Raw genomic sequence first — 24,561 nt, 5'->3', positions numbered from 1 at the left:
TCAGGAGGACAGTTTCCTGTGGTGCACAACACAGCGTAGAACCAACTTTGCATGTTTGTAGCACAAGTGGCTAGTCTGACTTAATATTATCAATCTCTGATATTAATTTAAGTTTTCTCTACTTGATCTGTCCAGTATTTCCAGCATTTTCTTTTATTTCAGATTTCTCACTATTCTGTAATCTGCAATAAGTATAGCAAGTTTGCTTTCTTTCTCTTGCCCTCCTCATCTCCCTCTCCTTAGTCTCCAGAATGATCAACTGTGATTAACAAGTATTGATTTCCCTCTCTTTAAAAGCAATTACATCATCTGGACATTGATAGTTTCAGCTATTCTCTGCTCCTCTGTTCTCTCCAGCTCTTCCCTCTCTGCAAACTAAAACGTAATTTTTTTTTCTCACTTTTCCAGTTCTGATAAAATATCATGAACTTTAATGTCAGTTGTATGTCGCTCTTCAGATGCTGCCTGATGTGGTGAGAATCCCCAGCATCTCTTTTTTTTAAAATGTATCTCCTTTTCCCACTTTTATTAGGGGTCTCATTCCAGTAGCAGGATGAATTTTCCAGGACAGAAGGACATGTTTCTTGGTGATCTGGGAAGAATAACACACTGCTTTATGTTCAACTACTGGTGGAACCATTTTTGATTCTCACATTTATTATTATTCATCAGGAATTCTTTCCTTTGAAGTTAGGGCTATATTTGTGATCAAAATACTGTATTTTGTGCATCTGACTTCTAAGGCCTACAGCAGTTTTGCTTCAATGTGTTGCAAACTTCCTAGGGATGGGGAGAATAAACCAACAAATAGTTAGGCCTCTATCAGACCCCAATGGCAAACTATTGATTTACACCATTGGGTCCATGCTGTCTTTCAAGATGAATTAATTGATTTATTCAGAACATTGAAATTATTAATGCCTGAATTCATTTGTCATACATTATTTGTGAAGTGAAGAGATTATTTTTGTGGGGTAAGGTGTGGGGGTAGCTGTCTTAAATACGAGCTTCATGAATGAAGGTGAGAGCTGGTCACATGACTGTTTGACCTCCCTGATGACACCAACAAGACAGTGAGCTGCACTGTCGAAGAGTTTGACAGGGATCGAGATTTGACAAGTGGCACCTAGTGTTGTTGTGATTCCATGGTAAATTCACCAAATTCAGTGGTCTAATTATAAGTACAAGATGAAAGCCTATAAAGATGCCAGCACATAAAAATATTCCTGATGTCATGGCAGCCAAGTAATATCTAGGTGTATGGCAGGTAAAGCAAAAGGTTTGAACAGTATATCATTACATAATAAACCAAAAGTAATGCAGTTAAAAGTCAACGGCTTTGACATCTGTATTAATTGTTTGCTTAACTGCTGTAAGAAATTGGTAGAAATAACAAGTCATATGCAATAGTTGGATTCAAGTAGCAGTTCAGTGGATCTTTATAGCTAAGTTTCCTAGAAAATTATATGTTCCTCCAGGGATATTTATTCAGTCAGTTATTTCTAACTCACTGTTTGGTTGTTGGTCTTGCTGTTTGTACCAGCAGCTGGCCAAGTTGAATACAGGTGTGCTTGAAGATTCTTTTTTAAGTTTAGCTGGTAGCTGTGCTCGAATGATTTCAAATGCAAACTTGATATCAAAAGCAAAGAAACCCCAATCAAAGTCCGAAAGGTTCCATTTACAATCTTCAATCAGAAGAGGAAAATTATTTTGTAACAAATTGCTCAAGGTAGATAATTACCACAAATATTTATCGGATAACAATTGGGGCTTTTCCTTATTTTAACTATTTTTCAGTTTTCTCATTTCAGTTACTTGTGTTAGAAATAGTAGGAAACCTTCTGTAGAGAGAAAGCTCTGCGTTATTTTCTCCAAGTGATTCCAAGTGTTATTACAATAGAGTAATTATGATTTAAAATAGTTGCTTATTTTAAGACAAATTAAATGGTACACATAGAATAGTTGATGTATTCATTCTTCATCTCAATCTAATTATGACTAAATTGATTGCTAATTTGAGCTTGCACAGGAAATGACAAATGAACATCTATTCATCTGCATATATTATCATGTCTTCTAATCACAATCTGCATTGTCACCCCAAAATCTTCCTTTGACACTTTTTGCAGTTTTTATCCATATACCACCCTAAAGGAGTCAGCCATGGCTAAACAATTAGCCTCCAAGCATACATCAATAACATTTTACCCCCTTGACTGCCATTCCTGACCTCAGCACCATGCCCTTAAGCAGCCTATTTGAATTCAAGACATGACTGCTTTATAGTATTCTTCATTTGCACATCTAATTACCAAAGCCATTATTCTTGATTCCTGGCATTAGCATCTTTGACAGAAACAACATCTCTCTCTCTCTCTTTGGCTGCTCCCTTGTGTTGGATCAGATCTCATGAAGCTATGGCCATCTGTTTGATCAGAGCCGGGCTTTGAATCTGCATTCTGTATATCACCAGTGACGATTATGTTAACCAGTGCAGCACTGAGGCACGAGCAGAGACAGGAATTCTATCAATGAAAACATTAAAGGTGTCAGATATAATGCAAAATGGGTTGGGAGTAATTTCATTCTCAAAATTATTCCAACTCTCCCATCCTTCATCATCAATATCCCAAATTTGGAAAGACTTTAAAATATTCCAACTTGTTTGTCCTAGTTGCCTGTTCTTATTTCCATTGATCTGCATTGACACCCTGCATGTCTGTAGATTAAACATTAGTCCTTATCATCCAATGCCTCAGACTCTAATCTCTGCTTCTCATATCAGTATACATTACCACCCACAATCTTGGCTCTGTATCCCCTTCATACTATTTCAGATCCACTGGAACACCCTCCTCTGTACCCATGTGTTGCCCTGGCCCTCATACAAAATCTACCATAGCCTATTAAAGCCTTCCAATTCACAATGTTTTTTGGTTGCCAGGGATATCTCTCATTAGGCCTTGGCCTCAGTCTTTTGCCATTGCATTTCTCACCAAGAATACTGCCAGTAGTGCATACTGTGATCACCCTACAACTCTTGTCTGTTGCACTTAATTCAGATACCTCAAATTCGGAAAACCTTGATAGTCTAAACATAGCTGTAATTTTTAGAGATATAACACTGTTATAGCTGCACTGGCCTGAGCAATTCCTTATTGTCTGTATTGATTTAAATGAAAGCAGATCTCCGTGAAACCTGTTTCAGCATTGTCCTTATTTGATCCCTGACCATGTTGGAACTTGTGATAGAGCATTTTTAGAACGGAGCCTGAGGCCTTATGACAGTAATGTGAGCATTCATGAGTGATGTTTTCACTGTGACTAAGTCTTGTGCCTATAAACGCTCCACTGCATATGCCACAAAAATTGGCATGTGCTGTATGATAGATTGCACTCCAGACAACTGTTTACTCACCATTGCACAAATTAGGTTGGTAGACTCTATGCCAGACCTCACAGTGTGTTATGCATTGACACAAGTGAATTATTACACTATCAATTCTGCTTAAATAGCATTTGCAAGCCGTACCAGTGAGCTCTGAATTCATTTGGACTTCAACGAAAACAGGAACAGAGCTAGGTATCTAATTTGTAGGCATCTACACTGTGTACTTCACAAGCATTTTGACAGTTTATTTCCCTCCATAGATACTGACTGAGTTCCTCCAGCATTTTGTGTGTGTTGCTTTGGGCTTCCAGCATCTGCAGAATCTCTTGTGATGACGCCTTTTCCCTTTCCAAGAAATATGAGATTGAAATCCTTATCTCAGTAAGTGGCATCCAATATTATCTCCACTCTTCAACAATGTATCATGTCCTTTGTTTATCTACCATGACTTCCTCCAAACTCACTCAGAAGTCAAGGTTGAGGAGTACATTTCTTCTCCTATTTGTCAAAGTTTTCCCAAGTTCTGACCCACAAGCCTCACAATCTGTGAATTCTACCAGCAAGGACATTGCAAATGCAATTTCCATTCCAAGCAACATTCCATCCTGACTTTGTAATGTATTGGTGTTCCCTTCTCATTGGTGGCTAAGAACCTACCAATGATTTAATACTCAAGAAATTGTAGAACCATAATTTTGGCCTAATTGTTCCCCCCCCCCCCCACCACCACTCCTGTGATCACTGACTTCCTTCCCAACTGCTTCAGGGGCTGTTTATCTGACACCTTGTTGTGTATTTAATAGTTCAGTAATATTTGAGTCTTGTGTGTATATATATATAGATTAAGCATTCTTGTTTGTTTAAATAATTCACTATGGGTTATATGTAAAAATCTGTGAATTGCATACTTCATTACCCTGCCATGTAACACATGTATGCAGTATTTAAAGTAAAAACGAAGTTAGACTCACATTTTGGACTCCCTTATCTTTCTTTGAGTTAGTTCAATGTGTAAAACATAAGAATGGTGATGAGGTATTTTTAAAATGAACCTGAGAACCTGAGCTTTTGAACGGCTTGTCAAGCCTCATATCACAGTCAGCCTCCCCTCATCGCTGGATCCTCTACAGTTTGTTTATCGTCCAAATCGCTCTACGGAGGATGCAATATCCACCACACTGCACACAGTTCTCTCCTCACTTGGACAGCAAAGACACTTATGCCAGAATCCTGTACATTGATTTCAGTTCAGCGTTCAATACCATCATCCCGCAGAGACTAGTGGAGAAACTGTCGCTGCTTGGCCATAACACTGCCATGTGTCGCTGGATTCTGGATTTCTTGACAGAGAGACCACAGTCAGTCCGTGTTGGCAGGAACATCTCTGACTCCATCACACTGAGCACTGGATCCCCACAAGGCTGGGTGCTTAGCCCATTGCTGTTTACACTGCTAACACATGACTGTGCAGCCAGATTCAAGGAGAACCTGATCATTAAATTTGCTGATGATACCACAGTGGTGGGGCTCATCAGCAAAAATGATGAAACAATGTACAGGGAGGAGGTCAAACACATAGAGAGCTGGTGCAGGGATAACAACTTGATGCTTAATGTCACCAAAACCAAGGAGATGATCGTCGATTTCAGACGGTCTCAGCCTGAGCACACACCCCTCAGTATCAGCAGCTCCACAGTGGAGAGAGTGGAAAACATCAAGTTCCTTGGGGTGCAGATCTCGGACAATCTCACCTGGTCCAGGAACACCACTGGGATTGTGAAACGGGCCCAACAGAGATTGCACTTTCTGAGGAAGCTTAAACAAGCATCACTCCCCACTAACATCTTAACTACATTCTACAGAGGTGTGGTTGAGAGTGTGCTGACCTTTTGCATCACAACCTGGTACTCCAGCTGCAGTGCTGTTGACAAAAAAGCCTTGCAGAGGGTGGTTAGGGGAGCAGAGAAGGTTATTGGGGTCTCCCTACCTTCTGTCCAAGACCTCTTTTGGAGTCGATGCCTCCAGAAGACACGGTACATCATTAAAGACCCCTCACACCCTCTCCATGAACTGTTTGTTCTTCTGCCATCAGGCAAACGTTACAGGAGCATCAAAACTAAAACCACAAGGCTACTAAACAGCTTCCTCCCACAGGCAGTCAGACTGCTAAATAGCTGCTCTACCTGACTCTGCTTTGGACACTTTTAACTTGCACTGGACACTTATAACTTGATTTTAACTGACATGTGGCTGTTGTGTTTTACTATTTATTGTTACGTTTATTGTTTAGTGTCGCGTTTGTTAAGTGATGATTGCACTGCTCCTGGGAAATGCTGTCTCATTCTGCCCTGCAGAGCTGATGTACGGTTAGAATGACAATAAAGTTTTTCGAATCTTGAATCTTGAGTCTTTGAAGATGGCTACCGACCTGTTGAAGCACAGTGAGACTTGGAACAAAAAAATGCAGTGAGGAACGATGAGAGAAAAACCCAGCCCAGCACATGTTGGGACAGTTGAGTTTTTTAAAAAAGCAGCATAGCACCTGTCTTCAGAAGGGAAGACATGACCAAGTTTTAAAAAAAGGTCAGAAAATGGAAGAATTCACTGATTCATACAAAGAATAAGTACCAGCTAATAATAATCATAAAAAATGCTCGCTACATTGGAAATATTGGCACATTTGAATCCACAATTCATTGAACAAATTGAGCAAATGAAATAGCCAATGAGAAATGGATATCAATTTTGCTGAGTGCAGTGGGTTTAGAGTATTCAGTTTTCTTTGAAGATTGAAATGAGTTTTGCTGATATTGTGAAAGTGATGCAGGAACTTTTGGAACCAAAGCCATTGTTGACTGCAGGATGCTTTAGGTTTCTTAAGAGGAATTAAAAAGAAGGAGAGAGCATTTCAGTGTACATGGCTGAATAGAAGAGATTGTCTAAGCATTGTTAGTATGTTATGGGCTTAATGATACACTAAGAGATCATTCAGTTTGTGGAATCTTAAAAGAAAGCATGCAAAACTGAAGCAAACTGAAGCACAACTTGCATTTAAAAGAGCAGTTGAAATTGTATTGATGGAAATAGTAGAGATGCAGTTGAGAATAGTAGAGAATCAGGAATGAAAGAGCACATGAACATATTTGCAACATCTAAACAGTAACAGACATGGATGAACATATTGTGTTTCCATTGTTGTAGGGGCTTACATACACCAGACCAATGCAGATTTAAAGTTGAAATTTGCAGAAAATGCAACAAATTAGGACACATACGAAGGGTATGTTAGCCAGGCAAAAATAAATGGACTGCTCAAGGAAGAGAAAAAGATAAAATTCAAGTTGCAGGTTTAACAAAAATGCACTAATCTGTATGCTGTTGTGAAAAATCTAATGGTAAGAGTGACAAAGGACTGTCTAGTTTTGAGATTTACAATGTGAAAGCTAACAATGGATGAGAAATCTGGCTTACACCACAAGTGAATGCCAAATTCATTAAAGTAGAATTGGATACTGGTTTCACACATAAAAGTTGCTGGTGAACGCAGCAGGCCAGGCAGCATCTCTAGGAAGAGGTGCAGTCCACGTTTCAGGCCGAGACCCTTCGTCAGGACTAACTGAAGGAAGAGTTTTTTGGCTGCTTCAGTCACCCCACAAAATGAGTTTGAGCAGCATTTCAAAGATACTAAACTGAAACCTACAGATCTCCAGCTAAGAACTTAGTGGAGCTACAAAACTTAACACATCTAATTTCAGCTGTTTCTGTAGGAAAATCAGCAAACTAAACAAATCACATCCCTAGACTGAAGCAATGAACTGTGATGAATCAATGAGTCCATTTTGAGAAAAAACAATAGTTACCAAGGTAAAACAGCCCAGACTCATAGTTTAAAGTCATGGCTTAAATGTTTTGAGTTATGAAATCCATTCCTGTGGTTTAGGATATCTTTTTCCAAGAAACAAATTTGCTTTTTAACTTTTACAAATAACCATGAACAACAGAAATAATTATAACTTTTCCTTAACATTAGCCTGTATCTTACTTGAAGCTTTTTTTTAAGTAAACACTGCATTTTGAATTGAAGGGACCCACTATCACCACTTCATAGATAACCAGGGTTAGGCTGTAAGCAATGACTTTCTCTGCAACACCCATACTCTGATTGAAAAATTCAAATCACAATCAATTCACAGTCAAAGCCACTTTGATCACATTTCTTCCCCATTCTGATGCTTGGTCTGAAGAACAACTGAACTTGACGATGTCTGCATGCCATTATGCATTGAGTTCCTGTCACATAATTGGTTGATTAGATATTTGCATTAATGAGCAGACATACTGGTGTCCCTAATATAGTGCCCAATGAATGTGTCCTTAATGATAGATGCCATCTTTTTGAGGTATTGCCTTTTGAAAATGTCCTCAGTGCTGGGGAGGCTGGGCATTTCCACAGAGATGAAAATAGGTAATGGAAGAGGTATGTTGTCAAAAAAACCTTCTTAAAGTCAAATACAGCAGATTTGTACAAAATTGTATGAGGTATTTATTCATTTATTTGTTGTGCATCTGTTTATTATTTCTACCCCTTGATAGTTATAATACCACTTCAGCTATAAGGGTTGTTTACTTGATTCTGCTTTCTCCTCTCTGTTGGCCACATACACTCGCTTTACATTAACAAAATTACCATCATTGGGAACTTATTTCTATTAAAAGGCCTGATCAAATCTTGGAACAAGCAAACTCACTACACACTCACCCATTCCTATTTAACCTTGATTTAATATATCAGTTGGCCATCTGCTCCATCAAGATTTCTGAAACATCATTTCTTCAGATCTCTAATGGTGGCAACCTTCCCCATTTTTCTCAGCCTAAGCTTTGCTTTTTGAATTGTTGATGACCCTGTCCTTCTGAATTGTCTCCCTCTCCCACCCCACCACCTAACAGCCCACCTCTCACCTGCAGCCTGATCCAGTAATGCCCAGGAATGGAATAGTGCATCTTAGTAGCTTTTCATCCGTTCTGATCTCACTGTGTGGTGCATCTTATGTATTTAATATTTCAGTAATATTTGAGTAATCTTGTATATATATTGTTGGATTAAGAATTCTTGTTTGCTTAAATCATACATAATGGGATATATGTAAAAAAACATGAAATGCATACATCATCACACTATCTCTTGATATGTGTGTGCCTCGCATAAAGTAAAGCACAAAGTTTGACTCACATTTCGGACTCCCGTGTCTCCCTTTGAAATAGTTTAATAATTTGAAGTTACAAAACATAACATTGGCAAAGAGGTATTTTAAAAATGAAGCCAAAACGGTTATTAACCTGTTGAAGCACGGCGAGATGTTCGAACTGAAAAAAAGCGCAGTGAGGAATGGCGAGTGAAAAATGCAGCCCAGCAAGTGCAGAGAATGTAAAGTAAAAAAAACATAAAACTTAAAAATCCATGGGTTCATAAACAGTGAGTATCAGATGATAATAATCATAAAAAAGAGCAGCAACACACATCAAATTTGCTGGTGAACGCAGCAGGCCAGGCAGCATCTCTAGGAAGAGGTACAGTCGACATTTCAGGCCGAGACCCTTCGTCAGGACTAACTCAAGAGAAGGGTCTCGGCCTGAAACGTCGACTGTACCTCTTCCTAGAGATGCTGCCTGGCCTGCTGCGTTCACCAGCAACTTTGATGTGTGTTGCTTGAATTTCCAGCATCTGCAGAATTCCTCGTGTTTGCATAAAAAAAGAGCAGAAGTGTCTAGCTACATCACCTTCCTAAGATCAAGACGCATAAGCCAAAAGAAGAAATAGGAAGGTAGCTATCACTGTCAGAACCACTTCCTGCAGTGTCAGAGTCAACTCCTACAACCACCACAGAGGAGGCCCCAGAACCCGAGATTGTTTCACAGCCACAAGTCTCACCTGCCAAGCAGAGTGTCCACTCTGTCAGGAAAGATGTTATCTCACAAGAATAAGGAATCTTCCATAGTGATTAAATCTTAAGGGCTGAATGGGACAAGGGACAATTTAAAATTTACTATGCTGGGGATGACTGTAATCGTAGTTGTATTATTTAGTATACTGTGCATATAGCTGATGCATTCTCTATTGAGTTGGAGTTTATAGTTAAGCAGGGAGGAAGGTTTTGTATTTCATAATTTGTATTTCATATTTCATAATTTGCAGGTTCAATGTTGTCATTTAAAGTTAAATTGGATAGATGTATGGACAGGAAAGGAATGGAGGGTTATGGGCTGAGTGCAGGTCGGTGGGACTAGGTGAGAGTAAGAGTTTGGCATGGACTAGAAGGGCCGAGATGGCCTGTTTCCATGCTGTAATTGTTATATGGTTATATAATTCAGTAATATTTGAGTAATCTTGTACATATATTAGTTGATTAAGCATTCTTGTTCATTTAAGTAACTCCCTACAGGTTATATGTATACATACACTGAATTGTATGTGTCAACAAGCTACCATGTGGTATGTGTGCACCTCACTTAAAGTAAAACACAATGTTTGACTCACATTTCGGGCTCCCGTGTCTTCCCTTGAGTTAATGTTTTGAAGTTACAAAACAAAACAGTGCAGGTTACAATTTCTTGAATTGCACTTTATTCCAGCTGCAGCTTTGATATTATTTCCCTACATATCTATAAATGATTCATTCAGCTGACTTCCTAATTCAATCAAAAACTGTATTTATACTTTACCATCTTATATTCCAGTTTTTCACAGTCAAGTACTTAAAAGCTGGATTTTGGTTCAATTTCCTATTTGTCCTTCCAATTTTGTTATCAGGTTTGACTTTTTCAGTTGGGTACCTTTCTCGTCCACTACTAGCTGCACGGACCAACCATTGCTCTGAGCAGGAATTTTTTTTACATTGCCTGAAAACCTTGCACCACGTTATATTAACATTATTTAGAAGAAAATTCCAGCTGCGCAGCAACAAAAACTCTCTGCATGGGAGTATTTTAAGTTCAGTTTAGAGGGAACAGCGGTCATAAGAACAGAAGATCAAATGAAATATGCATAAAGCTGCTATATCATTTAATAAAATTATCATGGTGGTCCCCCTTACTAACTGTTGGAAATGGTAGCATTCATTTATAATTTGGAGAGGGTATAGTCAGCGACTGGTGATGTGGGAGATGAAATAATGCTGGGAAAGGAGGAACAGCAGGAGTCTGACAGCAGCGGCCAGTGTTCACTGTAACATGTGGCAGCGTGGCTATGTGTTGGTGTGGATTTATCTTTTATCAGATCTATCAAGATACATAGAAAATCTTTTTTTTATGTACCATCCAGATGGCTCATTCCATATGTAAGAACATGGATGCAGTAAAATAGAACACAGAATATAGTACAGTGCAGGGAGACAAATAAAATCCAAAGGCCATGTCAAAGTAGACTGGGAGATTGAAAGTTCATCATTTAGCATCTAAAAGGTCCATGGAAGAGCCCAATAATAGTGGAGTAGAAGTTTGAGCCTGGTGGTACATGCTGTCATGCTTTAGTATCTTCTGCCCTACAGGAGAGGGGAGAACAGAGAAGGACTGGGATGGGAATGATCCTTAACTTATAATCCTTAACTTTGTTGGCTGCTTTCCTGAAGCAGTGGGAAATGTAAATAGATTCAATAGAAGGAAGGCTGATTTTTGTGATGGGTTGGTTTACATTTGAAACGCTCTGCAAGTTTTTGTGCTTTCTAGAAGAGCAGGTGCCATGCCAAACTGTATGGCTTTTGAATAGAATGTTTTTTATGATACATCAGAGATATGTCAATTTCTTTAGCCTTCTGAGGAAACAGAGGTATGGCTAGTAATGCCATATTCCTGTCAATATTTAATGAAAGAATTAATGACATCGGTAGGAAAAGGGAGGAGGTCCTGAAAACAGACTACAGGGAGTTAGGAAGGAAGTTGAGAAGCAGGACCTCAAAGGTAGTAATCTCTGGATTACTGCTTGTGCCATGAGACAGTGAGTATCGGAATAGAGTGAGGTGGAGGATAAATGTGTGGCTGAGGGATTAGAGCAGCGGGCAGGAATTCCGATTTCTGGATCATTGCGAACTCTTTTGGAGCAGGTGTGACCTGTATAAAAAGGACGGGTTGCACTTGAATCCCAGCGGGACCAATATCCTGGCGGGGAGGTTTGTAAAGGCTATTGGGGAGAGTTTAAACTAGAATTGCTGAGTGGTGGGAATTAAACTGAAGAGATGGAGGAAGAGACGGTTGGCTCACAAACAGAGAAAGCTTGGAGATAGTGTTACCCTTGTGGTTTCCGGGTCCTTTAAAAGAATAGAACCGCTGTACCCTGCCATGCATGTCGTAAAAGGCGAATAAAGAGGGTTGGGCATAGGGTTAGCAACCCTATCCTGTAAAAATAATTATTGCTACAGAGAAATCGGCAACATCAAAACCAAGCCAGCCAGTCTTGGGAGAAATAGAAACTCTTTTGGAGAGCCGTATGACGTGGAAAGTAAAAACCGAAAGGAAGCTCCTTCACTGAGAAACCCACTGTCAACCAAGAAGACCTCCAGAATTGGCATCTGGAATGTGAGGACCATGTACGAAGCTGGGAAAACCCTACAAGTGGCAAAAGAATTTCAGAACAATAAATTGGATATTTTGGGACTCTGTGAAACTAGATGGACAAATTCAGGGCAAGTACAACTCACTTCAGGGGAAACTATCATCTATTCAGGACACAGGGAAGAGAACGCACCACACACTGAGGGAGTAGGATTAATGTTATCAAAACAAGCAAAGGGATCACTTTTGGCTTGGGAAACATCAGGACCCAGGATCATGTCTGCATCCTTCTGCACCAGTAATAGGAGAATAAAGCTAAACATTGTGTTAGCCTATGCCCCTACAAATGACAAGGACACCATTGTCAAGGAAGATTTCTATAACAGACTGCAAGTACTCTTGGAGAAGCTGAAACGAAGAGACATCACTATCCTCATGGGAGATTTTAATGCTAAATTGGAAATGACACCACAGGATTTGAAGAAATAATGGGGCAGCATGGATTTGGAGACAAAAATGAAAATGGAGAGCTATTTGTAGACTTCTGTGCATTCAACAAAATGGTAACCAGTGCAGCATATACCCTCACAAGCGGATCCACAAGGCAACACAGATTTCACCATATCATCGAACAGGAAACCAGATCGACCATATCTGTATTAGTAAGAAGTTCAGAAGATCCATGCAGGATGTCAGAGTCCTTAGAGGTGTGGATGTGGCATCAGATCATCATCTTGTTATCGATAAGCTTCAGCTCAATCTTAAAAGGAACTATGCTGCAACAAGCAAAATGAAAAGCAATGCAATACAATTTCTGAAGGACCAGGGGAAAGGACAACAATTCGACTTAGTATTGCAGAACGGATTCCAAGCCTTGGAGAACCTAAATGAAGAATCAAGTGTGGAAGGGATCTGGGAACAAGCCAAAGGTGTCTGGACCAGTACATGTGAACAAGTTCTAGGTAAGAAAGACTGCCAACACAAACCATGGATTTCTGCTGAAACACTCAGAAAAACAGAGCAAAGAAAAGCAAAAAAAAGGATGCACTTAACAAAAGCAAAACAAGAACATCAAAGATTGATGCACAGAAAAAACTATGCAGAAGCAAATAAGAAAGTAATAGCAAGCATCAGAATGGACAAAGGAAACTATATTGAAGACTTAGCAAAAGAAGCAGAGCAGGAAGCATTAGAAGGGAACATGAAAGGACTGTACAACATAGCCATAAATTTCAACCAGGGGAAAGACCAATTAAGGATAAAGAAGGACAAGTTCTGACAGGAGTTGAGGACCAGACCAAAAGGTGGGCCGAACACTTTGAATAGCTTCTAAACAGACCGTCACCACCAGAACCACCTGTCGTCCCACAAGCAGAGAATGACCTAGAGATAGACCGTGGCACTCCTACCAAAGAGGAGATCAGAATGGCAATCAAGCTGCTAAAGGATGGTAAAGCTTCAGGACCTGATGGTATACCTCCAGAGGCACTCAAGAGCAGTATAGACATATCTATTGAAATGATGCTCAACATCATAAAAAAGGTCTGGGAAGCAGAAGAAGTACCCAAGGACTGGAGAACAGGACATCCAGTTAAAATTCCTGAGAAAGGAGATCTCCAGGAATGCAAAAACTACAGAGGGATAATGTTGCTTTCAGTGCCAGGGAAGGTTCTAGCAGAATCATTTTCGAGAGATTGAAAACTGTAGTGGATGAGAAGCTTAGAGATGAACAAGCAGAATTTCAACAAAACAGGTCTCGCACTAATCAGATTACAACTCTTAGGATTATCATTGAACAGTCACTGGAATGGAACACATCACTGTACATTAATTTTGTAGATTATGAAAAAGCATTTGACAGCCTGGACAGGGAGACATTGTAGAAACTATTGAGGCAATTTGGGATTCCAGAGAAGTTAACTAACTTGGTAAAGAAGATCTATGAAGATATGGAATGCAGAGTAATCCATATAGGTCAGTTGTCAGAGACTTTCAAGGTGAACACTGGGGTACAACAGGGATGCTTACTGTTCCCTTTTCTCTTCCTGCTAGCGGGGGGCTGGGTTTTGAAGCAAACAACAGATGGCAAGAAGAATGGAATACAGTGGACATTGTTCAGACAGCTAGATGATCTTGACTTGCTGATGATTTGGCACTACTGTCACACAGCCATGCCCAGATGCAAGAGAAAACAGATCTTCTAGACTCCACATCGCAGAAAATAGGGCTACACATCCATGTAGGGAAAACAAAAATACTAAAAGTAAATGCAGGAAACAACAGTTATCCTGAGAAATGCTCCTCTAGAAGAAGTTGAGTCATTTGTCTATCTGGGAAGCATTGTCAACAAGGAAGGAGGTACAGATGCGGATGTAAAGACCAGGATCCAAAAAGCTAGAGGAGCCTTCATAATACTACGTCCAGTTGGATGGCAAAAGAACTAAGGTTAAGAACCAAATTGAGAATCTTCAACTCAAATATCAAATCTGTCCTTCTATATGGCTCTGAAACTTGGAGACTGACATCAGAAGTAATCAGAAAAATCCAGACCTTCATCACCAAATGCTTGCATCAGATTTTGGGGCTAACATGGACAGGTTATGTCAACAGTACAGAATTATGGCAAAGGACCAACCAGACACAAATTGAGGCAGAGATCAAGAGAAGGAAGTGATGCTGAATAGGACATACGTTGCGGAAGCCCACAAATAGTATCACCAGACAAGCTGTCACATGGAATCCTCAGGGCAAGTGAAATCGAGGTAGGCCCAAGTCCACACGGAGGAGGGAAGTGTTAACCGATGCCAGGAGAGTGGGAATGACATGGTCACAGCTGGAGAGATATGCACAAGACAGGTTGATCTGGAAAGCTCACTAGTGAGTTGAAAGGCAGAAGAAGAACAGGAGACAGTGTAAAAGGGTGGATAGGCAGGTGATAGAGAATGGGAGGCATTCAGACCGATGGTTTGAGATGTGTCTATTTTAATGCAAGGAGTATTATGAACAAAATGGATGAGCTTAGAGCGTGGATCAGTACCTGGAGCTATGATGTTGTGGCCATTACAGAGACTTGGATGGCTCAGGGGCAGGAATGGTTACTTTGAGTGCCAGACTTTAGATGTTTCAGAAAGGACAGGGAGGGAGGCAAAAGAGGTGGGGGCATAACACTGCTGGTCAAAGATAGTGTCACGGCTGCAGAAAAGGAGGCTATCATGGAGGGATTGTCTACGGAGTCTCTGTGGGTGGAAGTTAGGAACAGGAAGGGGTCAATAACTCTACTGGGTGTTCTTTATAGACCACCCAATAGTAACAGGGACATCAAGGAGCAGATAGGGAGACAGATTCTGGAAAGGTGTAATAATAACAGGGTTGGTGTGGTGGGAGATTTTAACTTCCCAGGTATCAATTGGCATGTCCCTAGAGCAAGGGGTTCAGATGGGGTGTAGTTTGTTACGTGTGTTCAGGAAGGTTTCTGGACACAATATGTAGATAAGCCTACAAGAGGAGAGGTATTGGAAAATGAACCTGGTCAGTTGTCAGATCTCTCAGTGGGAGAGCATTTTGGAGATAGTGAATACAATTCTATCTTCTTTATCATTGGAGAGGGATAGGAACAGACAAGTTAGGAAAGCGTTTAATTAGAGTAAGGGGAAATATAAGGCTATCAGGCAGGAAATTCGAAGCATAAATTGGAAAAAGATGTTCAAAGGGAAATGTATGGAAGAAATGTGGCAAATGTTCAGGGGATATTTGCGTGGAGTTCTGCATAGGTACGTTCCAGTGAGACAGGGAAAGGGTGGTAGGGTACAGGAACTGTAGTGTATGAATGCTGTTGTAAATCTAGTCAAGAAGAAAAGAAGAGCTTGCAAAAGGTTCAAAAAACTAGGTAATGATAGAGGTCTAGAAGATTATAAGGCTAGCACAAAGGAGCTTAAGAATGAAATTAGGTGAGCCAGAAGGGGCCATGAGAAGGCCTTGGCGGACAGGATTAAGGAAAACCCCAAGACATTCTACAAGTCTGTGAAGAGCAAGAGGATAAGACATGAGAGAATAGGACCAATCAAGTGTCACAGTGGAAAAGTGTGTATGGAACCAGAGGAGATAACAGAGGTACTTAATGAATACTTTGCTTCAGTATTCGCTACGGAAAAGGACCTTAGCGATTGTAGGTATGACTTACAACAGGCTGAAAAGTTTGAGCATGTAGATATTAAGGAAGAGGATGTGCTGAGCTTTTGGAAAGCATCAAGTTAGATAAGTCACCGGGACCGGACGATATGCACCCCAGGCTACCGTGGGAGGCGAGGGAGGAGATTGCAGCACCTCTGGCGATGATCTTTGCATCATCAATGGGGACAAGAGAGGTTCCAGAGGATTGGAGGGTTGTGGATGTTTTACCCTTATTCAAGAAAGGGAGTAGAAATAGCCCAGGAAATTATAGACCAGTGAGTCTTACTTCAGTGGTTGGGAAGTTGATGGATAAGGTCCTGAAAGGCAGGATTTATGAGCATTTGGAGAAGCATAATATGATTAGGAATAATAAGCATGGCTTTGTCAAAGGTAGGCTGTGCCTTATGAGCCTGAATGAATTTTTTGAGGTTGTGACTAAGCACATTTATGAAAGTGGATCAGTAGATATAGTGTATATGGATTTCAGCAAGGCATTTGATAAGATACCTGATACAAGGCTTATTGAGAAAGTAAGGAGGCATGGGCTCCAAGGGGACATTTTTTTTGTCCCAGAACTAGCTTGCCCACGGAAGGTAAAGAGTGGTTGTAGATGGGTCATATTCTGCATGGGAGTCTGTGACTAGTGGTGTGCCTCAGGGATCTGTTCTGGGACCCCTATTCTTCATGATTTTTATAAATGACCTGGATAAGGAAATGGAGGGATGGGTTAGTAAATTTGCTGATGACACAATGGTTGGGGGTGTTGTGCATAGTGTAGAGGGCTGTCAGAGGTTATAGCGGGGCATTGATAAGTTGCAAAACTGGGCTGAGAAGTGGCAGATGGAGTTCAACTCAGATAAGTGTGAGGTGGTTCATTTTGGTAGGTCAAATACCATGGAAGAATATAGTATTAATGGTAAGTCTCTTGGTAGTGTGGAGGATCAGAGGAATCTTGACCTCTAAGTCCATAGGACAATCAAACTGCTGCACAGGTTGACTTTGTGGTTAAGAAGGCATACAGTGCATTGGCCTTCATCAATCGTGGGATTGAGTTTAGTAGCCGAAGGGTAATGTTGCAGCTATATTGGGCCCTGGTCAGACCCCACTTGGAGTACTGTGCTCAGTTCTGTTTGCCTCACTATAGGAAGGATGTGGAAACCATAGAAAGGATGCAGAGGAGATTTACAAGGATGTTGCCTGGAATGGGGAGCATGTCTTTTGAGAATAGTTTGAGTGAACTCGGCCTTTTCTCCTTGGAGAGATGGAGGATGAGAAGTGACCTGATAGAGGTGTATAAGATGATGAGAGGCATTGATTGTGTGGACAGTCAGAGGCTTTTTCCCAGGGCTGAAATGGCTAGCATGAGAGGGCACAGTTTTAAGGCGATTGGAAGCAGGTATAGAAGAGATGTCGGAGTAGGTTTTTTACGCAGAGATTGGTGAGTGTATGGAATGGACTGCCGGCGACAGTGATGGAGGCAGATACATAAGACCATAGGACCATAAGACAAAGGAGCAGAAGTAGGCCATTCGGCCCATTGAGTCTGCTCCGCCATTTTATCATGAGCTGATCCATTTTCTCCTATTTAGTCCCACTGCCCCGCCTTTTCACCATAACCTTTGATGCCCAGGCTACTCAGATACCTATCAATCTCTGCCTTAAAGACACCCAATGACTTGGCCTCCACTGCTGCCCGTGGCAACAAATTCCATAGATTCACCACCCTCTGACTAAAAAAATTTTTTCGCATTTCTGTTCTGAAAGGGCGCCCTTCAATCCTGAAGTCATACCCTCTCGTACTAGACTCCCCCATCATGGGAAACAACTTTGCCACATCCCCTCTGTCCATGCCTTTTAACATTCGAAATGTTTCTATGAGGTCTCCCCTCATTCTTCTAAACTCCAAAGAATACAGTCCAAGAGCGGACAAACGTTCCTCATATGTTAACCCTCTCATTCCCGGAATCATTCTAGTGAATCTTCTCTGTACCCTCTCCAACGTCAGCACAACCTTTCTTAAATAAGGAGACCAAAACTTCCCACAGTACTCCAAGTGAGGTCTCACCAGTGCCTTATAGAGCCTCAACATCACATCCCTACTCCTATACTCTATTCCTCTAGAAATGAATGCCAACATTGCATTCGCCTTCTTCACTACCGACTCAACCTGGAAGTTAACTTTAAGGGAATCCTGTACGAGGACTCCCAAGTCCCGTTGCATCTCAGAACTTTGAATTCTTTCCCCATTTAAATAATAGTCTGCCCGTTTATTTTTTCTGCCAAAGTGCATAACCATACACTTTCCAACATTGTACTTCATTTGCCACTTCTCTGCCCATTCTTCCAATCTATCCAAGTCTCTCTGCAGACTCTCCATTTCCTCAGCACTACCGGCCCCTCCACCTATCTTCGTATCGTCAGCAAACTTAGCCACAAAGCCATCTATTCCATAATCCAAATCGTTGATGTACAATGTAAAAAGAAGCGGCCCCAACACTGATCCCTGTGGAACACCACTGGTAACCGGCAGCCAACCAGAATAGGATCCCTTTATTCCCACTCTCTGTTTCCTGCCAATCAGCCAACGCTCTATCCACGTATGTAACTTTCCTGTAATTCCATGGGCTCTTATCTTGTTAAGCAGCTTCATGTGTGGCACCTTGTCAAAGGCCTTCTGAAAATCCAAATATACAACATCCACTGCATCTCCCTTGTCTAGCCCACTGGTAATTTCCTCAAAAAATTGTAATAGGTTTGTCAGGCAGGATTTTCCTTAAAGGAATCCATGCTGAGTTCTGCCTATCTTGTCATATGCCTCCAGGTACTCTGTAACCTCATCCTTGACAATCGACTCCAACAACTTCCCAACCACCGACGTCAAGCTAACAGGTCTATAATTTCCCTTTTGCTTCCTTGCTCCCTTCTTAAATAGCGGAGTGACATTTGCAATCTTCCAGTCCTCTGGAACCATGCCAGAATCTATCAACTTTTGAAAGATCATCGCAAATGCCTCCGCAATCTCCACAGCTACTTCCTTCAGAACATGAGGGTGCATTCCATCTGGTCCAGGAGATTTATCGACCTTTAGCCTATTTAGCTTCCTGAGTACTTTCTCTGTCGTAATTGTGACTGCGCACACTTCGCTTCCCTGCCACCCTTGAGTGTCCGGTATCCTGCTGTCTTCCTCAGTGAAGACTGATGCAAAATACTTGTTCAGTTCCTCTGCCATCTCATCTCCCATTACAATTTCTCCAGTATCATTTTCTATCGTTATTTTCAATAGGTTATTTTAAGAGATTCTTGGATAGGTAGATAGAGCTTAGAAAAGTAGAGGGCTATGGGTAACCCTAGGTAATTTTCTAAGGTAAGGACATACTCGGCACAACTTTGTGGGCTGAAGGGCCCATATTGCGCTATAGGTTTTCTATGTTTCTATGAAAGAAAAAGATGGCATTTCTGGCCAATTTAACCAATGTTAGATTTGTGTTAAGGCAGCATTTCATGGAAACTGTAGCTGAACTATGAGTAACACAAGACCATCCTTTTTCAACAGAGGTACATGATCATAAAATGTGTATTACTGCCCATGCTGTTGAGGGCTAGCCAGGCATCAATGACAAAATTCACCACCATTTTCAGAGTATCAGCACAGCCTTTTGCCAGCTCAAGAAAGAAGATCATTGAAGGGCTCTAGCACCAAGCTCAGGGCCTGGAGAAGGAAGTCCTCTTTAAAGATAATTAAATACATTTCTGCATCTTCTCCAAGACCAAGATCCTCAGCACTAAGGATCTGAGTTTGTTCAACTGCTCCTGCATTATCTGCAAACCTGCTAGAAGACTTCTGAAACCAGCACTTTCTGACTTCCATTGCTACAGTTGAATAGAGGAATTGCATCAAGTACTCCGTGAGGAAAAAGTAGAATAAATTCTTGGGAATTCCTACCTTTGGCAACTGAAATGGAGGATTATACAGGAAGACACTGAGAACTTCAAGTCTGTATGATAAGTTACTGTGAAAAACAGGCAAAACAGAGGGAAAAACACAGATCATCCCAAACATCATACCCATTTTGTCAAGCACTTTGGATCTCACAGTTACTCCAGAATTGGAGTCCAAGTGATTTGTCCTTAACTCCAAGGTACCATCTAAAAGGATGAAGTAAGGAAATTGTTAACAACCCACACATGATGAGGAACTCTGCTGCCTGCTTTAAAGGATGTGCTGCTGCCTTAGCCAGAGTTACCATGAGTTCCATAGCAATCTGTTTTTGAAGTTCACATTTCTTTGAGAATGTCCTTGTTATGTTGAACTGCTTTAAGTGCTTCAATCAGATCTGGCTTCCTGGGGATTTTGCAAGACAATTTGGTTGCTTTGATTTCATGCAAGCATTCCAAACATGTTCTGACACCATGAAAAAGATTTTCAAAAATATAGGACACAATAACAAATCATAAAAGGCATTTAAATTAAACAAGAGTAGAAAAAATGCTTAAAAGTCAACATTAAAAATAGCGTAGTAATCTTAGATCAATTTCTTTCGCTCAATCATCGATGCTGGACAGTGGAGGGATAAAATATATGGGTATAATTGCTGATAATTGGACTGTATTTGGCTCCAATTAGAAAATAGTAGATAACAAAGAAATCCTGGCCAATTTGCAACAAGACCAGGGTCACGTTTGTGCTTGTTTAATACATTGCAAGTGACAGACAATGACAACCTCTATGAAGAGACAGTTTGACCACCCCCAATTTACATATGGTGCCTGAAGACCCTCTAGCAATACATTAACAATCAAAATTGACTAGGAACTTAATTGGGCCAGCGCGTGAACATTGTGTGTCCTTCATCTGTATAGCACAAAACATATTATTGTGATAGAATACCCCCCTTGTCTAGATGAGTGCAGCCTCACCAATACTCGAAGAATTTCACATAATCCAGGTCAGTCCATCTGCAAAATTGGCATTTCATTTGCAACCCTAAACTTCCATTACTTTCTCTACCATTATGTTGTGGCTCCAGTGTTATTTACAGTACACCTAAGCAAAGATTTTTTGCAACAACAATGCTCAAATCTGTGATCAATGAAGAAAGATAATGACATCAGAGACAGGGGAAAACCATCATTTGCAAATTCATGCAACATACACAAAATGCTGGAGGAACTCAGCAGGCCAGGCAGCATCTATGGAAAAGAATAATCTGGCTTTTCTCACAAAATTCAGTCTTAGAATCAATCTTCCATCACCACCCTTATCCATTTAATGGAACTGTTTGTCATGCTCAACAATTTTCCTTGGAGCTTCTCCCACTTGCTCCAAAGTCAAGGTGTAGACTTCGGCTCCTGCATGCTCCCAGGTATGCTTGCCTTTTCGTTGGCTATGTGAAACAGTCCATGTTCCAAGCCTTCCCTGGTAATGCTCCCTGTACTACATTGACGACTGTTTTGTGCTGCTTCATGCACCCACGCTGAACTTGACAATTTCATCAACTTTGCCTCCAGCTTCCACCCTTGCCCTTAAATTCACTTCATCCATTCCTGATCCTCTCTCCCTTTTCTCGATCTTTCTGGAGACAAACTGTCTTCTGATATCTTTTATAAACCTACCAATCTGCACAGCTATCTTGACTATATCTCTTCCCACCCTGTTTCCTGTAAAAATGTCATACCCTTTTCTCAGTTCCTTATCTCTGCTGTCACGTGACCAGCAACAACGAATATATAATTGAGTCAGGTTTGATAAACAAACAAACATTTATTAAACTCTGCTCAACAATAGCGAAAAGTATTCAAACAACTAACTTAACCGGAAGATAACTGCTATACGACAACTCTGGAACAGTTCTTAAAGTGGTAAATTCGAACACAGATCCTAAAGTGGTAAATTTCAACACAGTCTTAAAGTGATTTACACAGTCAATAAGGAGAGACTTCTCTGGAAACAGATTTCTTCGAAGACGTGACGTTACTGCTGATTCTGTCCAAAGGATTCATGACGAAGGAAATAAAACAGCTTAAAGGAACTGAACATTTCCTGGCAAGTGAACACTGCAAAAAACCTTCCTGATCTTACAGAGGTTATCTCAGATGCAGGTCACTGTTTCTGAACGAAGATCCAATAAGGTTGATCCTTTATGAAACCGCTGAAAGACACCAACTTTACTCGATCTTTCAGGCTCCCGTACTCTAGTAAGGTCTTCACTCTCCAATACTAGACTTACAATAGAAAGTAAAACTCCACTTTAAAACGAAACTGCCTCATGAGACGAATACGCAGCATAATGGGGTAACTGACAAATTAAACAACAAACTAAACTGCATAACAACAGGGGTTTCCAGTTATATACCTGTTGAGAGCATGTCATCACGTGACCTCACACTGGCAGGGAAAATCACATCACCCCCACCATCACAAGACCATTAGGTCATGGTCACAAGATACTCAATTACATCATGGTCATAAGACAGTCACAAGATACCCACGAGAAATGTAACACCTCCCTTGAAAAAGGGAAAATTTTAGTCTCTTATGAGCGAAATTTTAACTATTTACAAAAAAAAACACGTATAAAATCTATAACATACACAATATACACAGTATTATCATAGAGAACCTTGCAAACTAATATACAGTAGGAGTGTTACAAATGTTAAAATACCACTCCATCAAAAAAAATTTACATTGTACATTCAACATCTAGATAGACAGGCAGCAATCACATTATCTTTATCTTTAATATGAGTTATCAAAATATTATACTCTTGTAACATCAAATTCCAATTCAGTAACCTTCTATTTTTGTTTTTCTTCTTACTCAAAAACGCTAACGGATTATGATCGGTGTAAACTATGAGTGGCTTCTGAGTTGTGCCAACATACACATCAAAATGTTGTAAAGCCAAAACAAGAGATAATAATTCCTTTTCTATGGTGGAATAATTTCATTGATGCAAATTAAATTTCTTAGAAAACTAAACTACTGGCCGAACAATCTCATCACCCTCATCCCTTTGAGGTAACACTGCTCCTGCAGCCTCATCACTGGCATCACTAACGCAGCTAATGAAAATGGTTTTTCAAAGTCAGGTGACCTGAGCACAGGTTGATGACATAGCATAGTTTTCAATTTATCAAATGCCTCCCGACAGGGCTCTGTCCAAACAAACTTTGCACTTTTCTTCAAGAGATTAGTAAATGGAAGGGCAATGTTAGCAAAATTCTTACAAAATTTATGGTAATATCCTACCATTCCCAAGAATCTTCTGAGAGTCTTTTTACCAGTTGGAGTGGGTACCTCTAAAATTGCCTGAACTTTTGCCTGAACAGGAGCGAACTTACCTTGACCCACAACATAACCAAGGTAAGTCACAGTGGCATGACCAAAATCACTTTTAGCTAAGTTAATAGTTAAGTTAGCTTTTGAAAGCCTTTCAAATAGTTTCTCCACTGCAGTAATATGTGCTTCCCAAGTATCATTTCCTGTAACTAAATCATCAATATAGGCATCTGTATCTTTTAACCCATGAATTACAGAATTAATCATCTGCTGGAAAGTACCTGGTGCATTCTTCATCCCAGAGGGAAGAACATTATATTCATATAACCCAGGTAGGGTTACAAATGCAGGAATCTCTCTACCTCTAACCATCAATGGAACACACCAATAACCTTTCAACAAATCAATCTTTGTAAGGAACTTTACTTTTCCTACTTTATCCACACAATCATCCACTCTAGAGATTGGATATGCATCAGTTTTTGTCACAACCTTCACCTTCCTGTAATCAGTACAAAACCGAATACTACCGTCTGGCTTAGGCACCATAACACACGGTGAACTCCAATTTGAATTAGAAGGTCTAATAATATTATTCTCTAACATATACTTAATTTCTTGTTCAGCAAGTTTACATTTTTCCATGTTCATCTGATATGGATGTTGCTTTATAGATTTGGCATCTCCAACATCTACATCATGTGAAGATATTGTGGTTCTTTTAGGAACATCTGGAAATAAATCCCTATACTTAAAAATTAACTGCTTCATCTGCTGTCTCTGCTCTGGCTGTAAATGAGCTAATTTCTCATCAATATTTTCAAGAATTGTTGAGTTTGGTAACCTGGCAGAAATATTGTTGGGTTTAAAATGAGTTTCAGATGAATCATCCATTAAGTTCCCAGTGGGATCAGACTCATTATTATTGACCACAACATTCATAGTAACAGACTGTTTCTCATAATATGGTTTTCTCATATTTATATGTCAAAGCTATGTCGGCCTTCTTTGCTCTGGTATTTTTATCACATAATCCACATCATTAACCTTAGTTTTAACCTCATAAGGACCATGAAATTTAGCTTGTAAAAGGTTAGTTTGCACCGGGAAAAGAAACAACACCTTACCTCCAGGCTTAAGTGACATAATTCTAGTTTCCTTATCATACCA

This window comes from Mobula hypostoma, chromosome 3 (assembly GCF_963921235.1).
Source record: "Mobula hypostoma chromosome 3, sMobHyp1.1, whole genome shotgun sequence".
Taxonomy (NCBI): domain Eukaryota; kingdom Metazoa; phylum Chordata; class Chondrichthyes; order Myliobatiformes; family Myliobatidae; genus Mobula; species Mobula hypostoma.
The sequence above is the reverse complement of the archived record's forward strand: the minus strand, read 5'-3'. Positions refer to the sequence as shown.